The sequence below is a fragment of the Diadema antillarum genome, unplaced genomic scaffold (assembly GCF_040938485.1).
Source record: "Diadema antillarum isolate AM-2024a unplaced genomic scaffold, OU_Dant_1.0 seq00001004_RagTag, whole genome shotgun sequence".
In the NCBI taxonomy this organism is placed as follows: Eukaryota; Metazoa; Echinodermata; class Echinoidea; order Diadematoida; family Diadematidae; genus Diadema; species Diadema antillarum.
Window position 1 is genome coordinate 563,439 of NW_027271842.1, and position 10,428 is coordinate 573,866.

General features: G+C 36.7%; 1 long non-coding RNA gene across 1 annotated transcript; it reads right to left on the reverse strand.

Annotated features, from left to right (window-relative positions):
* Nucleotides 1-1,154: 1,154 nt before the first annotated feature.
* LOC139742513 (uncharacterized) lies at nt 1,155-7,752 on the reverse strand. Its single transcript, XR_011711707.1, has 3 exons — nt 7,449-7,752; nt 4,272-4,304; nt 1,155-2,424 (listed from the first exon to the last, which is right to left on the reverse strand). It is a non-coding gene; the product is annotated as an uncharacterized lncRNA (long non-coding RNA).
* Between the last annotated feature and the right edge of the window lie 2,676 nt (nt 7,753-10,428).

Here is a 10,428-nt window from a genome sequence, read left to right on the forward strand (position 1 = left end):
AACGTCTATTAAACGTCATTTTTTTGTACGCTATCATAGACAGACGAACATAGTGTTCTCGGCGCATAACAACGGTCCCTCTTTGATACACGTTACTCAAACATACGAGAAATGTCTTTGACTTTTCTCGAAGACAAAATTGGGTGAAAAATTATAATGTAATTATTGAATTCTTTACATGTAAATACCATAAATTTGGATTCATTTAACAGCCCTAGCCCGAATCAATTTTACAACTATATGTTTTATAGGGTTTACACATTTTAATTCGCGTTTAAAACTGGTGATTTTCGTATTTCCATAATGTAGGAAATATGAGTTTCGGGATCAATTATTTCATTGAGATGCTACGCACCTGACTGGGGTTTATGTGGATTTTATAGGTATAATAGAGTCTTGGTAGTTCAGTTTAATCTGATAAGCAAGGTAAGAAAAAACAAAAACTAAAGCTATGCAGTCAACACAGAGCCTGTTGGGTATAAAGAGATCTCGATAAAATTTTGAGCTTGTCGAAAAAAAAAGGTATACTTTGTGAGCGTGTGGACATTTTGGGGCGGCTGCTAAGACGTGAAACAGCGTGATGATTATGCAGCAAGCGGTGACGCATTGTTCCTGCAACAGTTGCTCCGATCTTATTTTCTCCAAGGACAAAGGGTTAGGGTTAGGGTTGTGATAGGGTCTTAGGTTTAGTTTGATGTGAAGATTAGGATTAGAAAGAGGGTGTGGGTAGAATTCATGCTTGGCTTAGCGTGCAGATATTTCATTTGAGCAATTGTCGCAGGAGCTAAATAATGTCGTGGAACCACAGCAAGCTCACTGGTTTAAATGAAAGCGGCTGATGCTAGTCCCATGAATTATTTTTTGGTGTAAATTACGTGTTATTGATACGCTGTCGTCTTGCGATAACATTGCATCATGCTATATCAGTCATTTTAGTCGCTGATGCAAAATATACAACATGTATACCATAATCGTTTGTTTGTTTGTTTGTTTGTTTGTTTGTTTGTTTGTTTGTTTGTTTGTTGTATCAAACAGGAGTTAAAATACTTGCATTTAGTTGATAGGCTGTTTTTCAGCAAGTCCGTGTGATATACAAAAACGAAGATTACAATGAACATATAGAGTAATACATACAATGTAACATCACACAGAAATTTGAAACAATGCAGAATTATTGGATAAGAAAAAATATAGAAATTGCACATCCATCTTCGGCAAAAATCAGATACTGAACGTTCGTATATACAAAATATAAAATGTTCGGAATCGGACTAAGGTTCATAATATGAACGCAAAATTGTTCCTAAACCATAAATGAACTCATAATTCAAGTAGAGAAAAGAGTTAATATCCTTTACAGAAAATTATTGTGCTAACCTGTACGTGTCTTAATGGGTTCCGATAACTGGTTGAATAATTGATTTGCTAAAATCTAATGGTGTTTCTTCTTTTGTTTTTACAAAACTGGGTCTACATTTCGGTAAAAGAAGGTTTGTGTTAAATTCATCAGACTGTATTATTAGATATTTTGTGCTAACTTAACAAGACGAAAAATCAGGTGGGAATTTAACAAAACAATTAGGTCTTATCTTAATTTGAAATGAGTCAATCAATGCGCAGTATCCCATACAAATTGTTGTTGTCTGTTGTGACGATATCACACGTCGGGAGCATTTCGTAAGATGCTGTTTTGGAGTACCTAGAGACATTTTACGTTACCAAAATTCAGTTTCTTCCCCATTACTCGAAGTGGGGTAGAATCACTGTATTATAGAAGATTAATTCCATTGTTTGGTCAAAGTACATATTAGTGGTCTTGCCTCTTCTTATTAGGCATGGAAAATTATGAAATCTAAATTACCGGCTCTGCTTCATCTCACGGCGTCTCATTACATTGTCGTCAATGAAATGGGACTAATGGATTGACACACCAGGGGCCCGTTGCATAAAACTTACCATTGAGTTTCAATGGTAACTACCGTCAAAATTAGGCATCACAGCCAATCAGCATCAAGGATTGTAAAATTTACCGCTGATTTGAAGACTTACCGCTACAAAGGAGCGGTAAGTCCAGCGGTAAGGGTTTTATGCAACAGGGCCCAGGTGTCAGAAGTTACCACATCACAGTTTCTGAAGAGCTTTATGGTGTCTAGAGTATTTCTACAGCACGAGCGACTATGAGGATGATTACATGAACATTTTGTAAAATTTTCGGATAAAATATTACCATGGGCATGTTTGACTTAATGTTTCAAAAAGGGAAGATAGATAGCTTTTTATGACTGAAAGTTGAAGAACGTCGACTGCAGATGGGATGGAATGTATCGCCATGCATGTGATTAGAGAGTAGAGATTTCCCATAGCTACCTGCGTCGTTTCAAAGAGTACCGTTGAAACCACAGAGCTGTTTTCCGTAGATGCCGGCTGCTTATTATAGCAAAGTATTAATATAATTTGTTATATACACTATTTAGAAGATAGGACCAAAATAATACAGTCCTGAAGGGTTGGCGAGTTTTAGATTTCACACTGAAAGCATGGATCAAAGCATAGAGTAAATATTATTTTTTGCTCTTAATCATTTTTTGTTTGTTTAATCTGTTGCTCTTAAATCATTATGCGTGATCATGTATTTTAAGATCAAATGGATTTTTTTTTTTTGTAAGATATCCACTCAAACTCGAGCTGCCTTGGCAGTTTAGATTATAAATGTCAACATCAAGAAGAACTGCATTAATTGCCCCCATTTAAAGCGTCTAAAGCATGTAGAGGAAAATAGGCCTTCTTAAACACACCAGCGTGCTAAACTATTCGCGTGGCTTGCTCTAAAGAAAAGAAAAGAAAAGAAAAGAAAAGAAAAGAAAAGAAAAGAAAAGAAAAGAAAAGAAAAGATGTGCACGAGAGAAACCAGGATCTTAGTCATAATGAAGAGTTTAACCTCAAAGCGGGTTAAGTGCAATCTTTAAACATTTTTCTATAATAAGTCTATCATCATATGGAGCAAAATAAAACTTTTCCAATGATACCTCACATGTGGCATAACAAGGAAAATTCTTGAAGTTATGATTAAAAGTATATCGCATATTTTCTTTTAAACGTATATCACATATTTTCTTTTTTTTTCAGTTTCTTGAAAGGTTGAATTGTAAATATCACAAAATGAAAAGAGTGAATCATAACTCATTTGCAATCAAACTCGTCATATTGTGATAAGTCGGAGTTTCAGGGCCTCGAATTCAGGCTGTCTTTTCAGTGGGCTTGATTATGTGCACGATTAATGGAAGAATGCAACGACTTTCCACATTTTTGATTGATAGTAATAATTTTCTTTAGTCAAACTGATGAAAAAGCAGGAACCAGCTGAACAAAAAGATACTTATAAAAAGTGCAAAACTTTGTTGATCATAAACCAAGCCCATTAACGTCGATATCTGACTTATGTTTTAAAAATAGGAAAAAGACAACAACGTGGAATTAATTGATGACACTTTGACATGTTTGACGAATAAAAACAGACCTCGCGGGACTTCAACCACGTCATCATGAAAATTAAATTGTATTCCCTGATGTCTTTAGTGCTGTTGGTATCTCAGTCATTTGTTATTATTATTATTATTATTATTATTATTATTATTATTATTATTTTATTATTATTATCATTATTATTATTGATGTAATTGGAATCGGAAGCAAGTACCCCCAGTGAGAAGTAGAAGGTGAAAAAGCATTCCACAGTCAAGTACGCCAGGAAAAATGAGTTTAATTCGTGCGATTAATTATCATGATGGCACTTAATTTAAGGTTACTGTTATCATTAGCAGGCACATGCAGACAGGTTTTTCCCATTCTGGGTGATTTGGAGTTACTCTTAATCGATGAGGGGCTCATTTATAAGTGGATGCAGCCTTAAAACATGCAAAATCAATCATCGTGATATCTAATATTAATTGGATTGTGTCTTTGGCTTTTTCGCACCAGTTGATTACTTTATTCAATTCAATTTAGCTATTTCCATCAAACAAAAAGTAATACATGATTTAACATGGTATACATTTTTATCGTCTCATTCTGTTGAGCAATTTGAAAAAAAAAATACAATAAAACAAAATACCTAAATAGACGTAGACTAAATGCACATAATCATTATTCTTATCTATGTACAAAATGCACTAAAAATTCGACTTTTATGAATGATGCACACACGTTGCAACACGGATGAAAGTACAGACAGACATGGATGCAGGATATTTTCAAAGTTCATTTACTTTTACCTCCTGTGTCGTCATGGGGCTATCCGTTGTGGCCTGTAAAGGTTGTGTTGACATAAAGAAAGTTTTGTGAAAATGGGCAAATATAACGATTTACTATCTTCACACTTCTCTTGCAGGCATTCAAATTGATGACACCGATTGTTGAAAAAAAGAAGAAGGCAAAAAAAAAAAAAGATCTGTAGCGTTCGTCCAGGGACACCTCATGCATGCGCAAGCAGAGTCTTTGTTTGTTTGTTTTTGTTTGTTTGTTTGTTTGTTTGGTTGGTTGGTTTTTTGTTCGTTTGTTTGCTGTTTCTTCTTCTTGGACCAATCGGAAGACTTGTGATTAATTATTTTTGAAGGAAAAATATTCATTTGTCATTCTTGTCGGATCTCTATGGGCAGGGCGTGGTGTCTGCAGGTGAAGGGACGGTGAGTGAGAGAATGATGTCCGTTCAAAGCTAAACAACATCCCGTACTCAAATCATCACCCTTAATAAAGGGCGAGAGAGACAGAGATTAAAAGAAAATCAAGTGCTGCCACGAGGATCGTACATGGGATAAAACAACTTATGAAATTTTATCAACAGTTTGACTTGTTTTCGCAGCACGTTGACGATAGTCACATACACAGTCATATTATGGAAAAAAAAAGCAAATTTTTGATTGGTGAAGATGGCATTATCCCACAAGCCGTCCACTCGCTTTCCTCAGAAATTATACCTTAATTCCCTCTCTTTTTAAATGAAATGATTTAACAGAGAAACTTTATCTGTTGTATCACACGATTGCAAATGAGTTAAAAATGCTTACAAAAGACAACTTTCAATGCGAGGACTAACTTGTATAGTCAATGTATTGCTACACCGAGACGAAAAGGATTTAGGCTCTATATATATATATATTTTTTTTTTTTTTTTTTTGGGGGGGGGGTGTCAAAAAAAACCAACTTTGATAACTGTCATATTCCATGTCCAACTGACACTGAATATCTATCATCATATCATTTGTCAATAAGTTGCAATATCAACATATCGTTTGTGTAAATGCACTCTATTCCTCAGGATGAACTTCAACATGAAGTATAGAATTAATTTCCTTTGACAGATTTCGACAAGTATGACAGAGAGTATCATAAGAAAGATATTTAATTGCTGTTTTTGTTGTTGTTGTTGTTGTTTTTACTACGAGTGCGTGATGAATATTTCCGATCAATTTTTGGTACACAATTTTCATCACGTGCATGTCATGATGTTAATAAATGACACGTTACAAGAAATGTCGAAGAGCAGTCCCGATCTCTAGTGGAAGGGGGGGGGGGGGGGGGGGGATATCATCGTCCCCGGAAGAGCACGCGGCTGGATTATGTCCCGCTAATTACCACGACCCCCTTTCCGCTCACCCTTTGTCACCCCCTTGCAAATTACCGAGTCCGCCCCCGTGGAGTCACCTGTCTCGAGCTCTAGGAAATCGTACATTATTTTATTTTCACCCCTTCCGGGTTCGCAAGAAGTCCAAGATAGCACGAATCTTAACGAAGCTTATAGAGTCACGCAGTGATCATGACTTATTGTAGCCCTGAAGTTGGGTATTAACGGCGTTAAGGTCGGGATTATAAAGAAAGTGTACTTCTTCTGTTCCATTTCCACACAAAAAAAAATGTAATAAAGACATTCGAATACATAATGATGATATAAAATGAGTACAGCAATGTAATCAAGGGAAATATTGTGAATTGAAGTACAATAAATGTTGTGACTTTCATTAAGCAAGGAAAGGAGGTTCCTTTAGATAGAGCGACACATTAAGACTGATGTATGTATTTTAAGAAGTACGTGCCATACAAGAAAGAAATTTGTTATATGGTTCTGGTGAAAAGAAAGTTGATACAAATTTCGAGGATTGTTTTCGAGAAATGAAAGTACAAGGTCGATCAAAAACAATACATCAGTGGGATTTTTTATGTGTCATTCAATCTTACAGAGAAACTGAAATCCATTTGGCTATCATTTCGACTTTGTACCTCTTAGCTAAAATCTAACAGCTATCGCTACGTGGGACTCTGGTGTCATTTTCACTTGGGACTGTCACATGTTCAGCACACTCAAACTATACCATACTGATGGGAGTAAATTCATAAAACAAATGATGAACAAGCTGCCACTGACGTCATGCTCTCATATGACCGATCGAGTCGGATATTTCGACGCGTTCTTTCATAATTTTTCCAATTTCCAATTTCCAATCGTCATCTCGACGTTAGATTTGTGCACTGGTCGACTGAGACGGTATTCTCGTCCCATTCGCAATCTTCTCAAAATGCTTACCGTCGTTGAGGAAAATAGAAATTCTAGTTACCGCACGAAACATCATTGCACTCTTTTATACAACACCACCAAATTAAACAGTCGGCCCTTAAAATCTAGATTTAAACAGTCCACTGTACATTCCAATAAGTGATCATGATGGTATACATCTGCATATAAATTTTCCATCAAGGGCTACAACCGTTTATGTGTCGCCTCGAGAAGAGGTCACTCTATTATACTTATAAAGATAACGATCCCGTTGACTTCTCCGTTATCAAACCACTTTTATATTTTGAATTACAGGTAGATATTAAGAGGTAATGGATGCGGCTTTTTGTTGGTTTCTCTTTTATTCTTTCGTTGAGTCTGCGGAGGAAGAGCCCCTGTTGGGTGGGGGTAGAATGGGCGGGTGCAATCGTCGAGAGAGCGATCTCGGATAGTGCTACCAGCGAGTTCAAAAGGACTCTTTAGGAAGTGGCTATAAGGTTAAAAAGCGAGTTGATGGTCAAACGTATTTGAAGCAGTTAGAATTCTTTGCCCGTGCATAGAAAGGGGATGGAAGGGGGGTATTAGAGGTATAAGGCCATTTGAGATGACCAAAAAGCATCACATCCTTTCATAATGAATATTAAACGATTTTTAATGCTGTGCAACCTTTCCCAGATTTCATCTGTCTTCACCAATTCCGCATACACTGAAAGACGATATACATGTAGTTTTACATTATCATAGTGATGCTTTCAACGGCTGAGAAAAAATAAACATGATATTTGCGGGTCTTTTTTAATTTGTACTATAATAGGGATTCAATTAAATCGAGAAAGCGATGCCGCCGATACAACAATGGTGACATATTCACAGAAGAGAACAAAGTATATTTCATACTTACACTTGTTGTGTTGTTCTGTGCGTAGGCTACCATAAATAAGGCAAAGGTGATGATACAGACGAAAAGAGCCTTCATGTTGCTTGGTGGCTGGTGTGTAAGTTCCCAGATATGAAAAATGCAGGCAAAAATCCCTGAAAATGATTGGTTTTGTTGATTCTTTAATGAAACAAAATGTTTGCCCCCGAGCGTGCAGTCGTATATTCACAACCGGTCTCTTCTGGCGAGAAAGTGGCAACTACTTGTAAAGGGTCGTCTGCGCAGTAGACTGCCTTGCAACGCTCTTCGTCAGAATCAGAATGCTGATAATTAACTCGTTGTAGGGTGTGGCGTACGACGTGCGCCAAACATGTGTCGAGAGCTGACAGACTTCGTCCAATCATCGTGCAGATCGCAGTGCAGTCATATGAAACGGAATTTCTGTGGACGAAAAATGATTCAATCCCTACTAATGGGATACGGATCAATGGGGCAACGGATTCTTTCTCTCTCTTTCTCTCAGATGACATACTTTGAATTATCTTAGTTTTTCGTTTCTTCCTATTGTGTGGGTGTTTTTTGTTTTGTTTTGTTTTTGGTTTTTTGTTAAAAAACTTTCGATGATGAGAACCACACCCGTAGGCCAATCTGGAAACGGAGAAGAAGACAAGATCGCGGTAAAATTGCCAATCATTGTCTGTGAAGAAAAAAAAAGAAAGAAAATTGGGTGTATTCTGGTTCATATATATAGTTTTAACAATAATATTTATGATAGTAAATTCAAACAAATCGTATTGTTTTTGTTTTGTTAGCGTGTTAGCCAATAATCACATCGTCATTAAAAAAAAAAAAAATCTGTTTACATAAAATGATTATGCATGGCTGGTTGTGAACCTGTTAATAACAAAGACCAGGGGGCATCTCTGTTATGGAAAACAAACGAAAAAAAAAATTGCAGTCATATTCGGTCATAATCATATACCTTCGTACCTTAAGGAGAGAGGATCTAAGTAATTAATACAAAAGAGTTTCGGATTCTCGCAGTTTTCTAGTCACGCGATGTCCCCGAAAAATCTAAAGGCAGTTTACCAAAGCTATTATGATTGTAATTGAATCCGATAATGTGGGTTAAGAGATTAATATAACACAGGCCTGGATATGCATTTCAGTGAATGTTTACAAATTTGCCCGTGTAGAAACTCTTCCGCTTGCGACCGTCATTTATAATATTATCAAAATTTATCATTCTTACGACCATAAAAAGAAAAAAAAAACAAGGCAAAACGAAGGTCAACAGAATATTAATTGTCTTCTAGTTTCGTCTTGAAGGAACATTGTGACATACCATTATTGTGTGAATTAGATCAGTATTTGTACCAAAACCGTAAACAGCGCATATTCCAGCCATAAATCGCGTGCTAGAGGGAGAGGGGCCATTGGGAGGTTATCTGTCAAGAGATGGCGCTATGTAGCAAAACTACTTCTCCTCCTCCCTCGTCAGCGGAGACCAATGTTTCTTTGAAATCTTTTTGAAAAACATCATTAAATTATCACATGAAGTGCAAACCACGTTACAGGGATGGTATGGTTTTGGTTGAGATGGGACTTCAGGTTTCCAACTTTTTTGTGAGATTATGAGAAACTTCTATATGAAATATGAAAGAGCACGCAATTCTAAGAGGAATTAAAAGTTTAGTTGATGAAAATTGGTTTTGAAATGGCTGAGATATCCAAGGACAAACTGTCTAATAAAGGCGGATCAAAGGGGGAGTTGGTGTAAGCTGTGTCCGCTCTCACACGAGGGAGCTTTTGCATTTTTAGAATTGAAATTGCATGATCTGTTGCACACTTTAGAGGACTATTCAAGTTTTTAAATTAAAAATAAGAAAAATAAAATATATTCACTGTCAGAGACATTGTGAATGGTTGATGGTAGGCATATCCGTATGGAAGTGGACGGAAAGGGATGAGCTTTTGATATTTTTTTTTTTTAGAATTGAAATTGAATTTGAAATGACGCTCACTTTGGTGTGATATTTGCAAATTGTTCAATCCCATAAGTAAGAAAAACGAATATTCAGGGCCAAATCGAATGGCTAAATAATGTTTATGGCGCCTCTGTCAACTTTTCTTAATATGGAGGTGGACCGAAGGGGAGGCGCTTTTGTCTTTCCTTTTTTAGATTTGAAACTGAAATTGAAAATGGTGCACACTGAGATGGAATATTTTGTAGGTTTTTTTTAATCCCAAAAGTATAAGAAAAACAAATATTCATGGACAATTTGAATGGCTAACGGGATCGTACTTATGACGTCTGTCAACTCTTGATCCGCTGCATGCGTCTTTAACTTTTCACTACACTGCTTTGTACAAGGCCTATAAGTTCATGGAGGTGGATCAAAGGGGAGGGATGCACCCCTCTCACACAAGGGAGCTTTTGTATATTTTTTAGAATTGAAATTCAGAGCAATTTGGTGCACACTTAGGTGAAAATGTTGACAAATTTCTAAGTAAATAAAAAGTAAGACAACTAGAATATTAAGATGCAATGTGAATGGCTAAAATGAAATCATTATCTGTCACCTCTTGATCTGCATGTGTGTCTTCACTGTGTACTAATACGTTTATGGAGGTGGAGAGATAATAAGGTGTAATCCCTCCTCCAGTCACACTCGCGAGCGTCCAGGGGTGCCCATCCCAAAGGCGAGATCATTGGAAGCCTAGGTGTTCTTCCAAAGAGCGTATGTATGCTGTCACACGATCACATTCTTAACTTGCAGTAGTGCGTGTGTGATAAGGCTTGCGGCCTAGATACACTCTTTTGAGAAGTTGGACCTTACAAATTTGTTTGGCCCCCGGCCCTTTAGGGTCTGCCGTGATGGTGCTGTGATTTTGTTTATTTATTCAATTTTAGTAGTAGTTCTCCTCGTTATAGAGCAGGGAGATTGAACGATTAGTATCTCAATGTGCATCCGTAAACGCAAATTCATACATGTGGTAGACT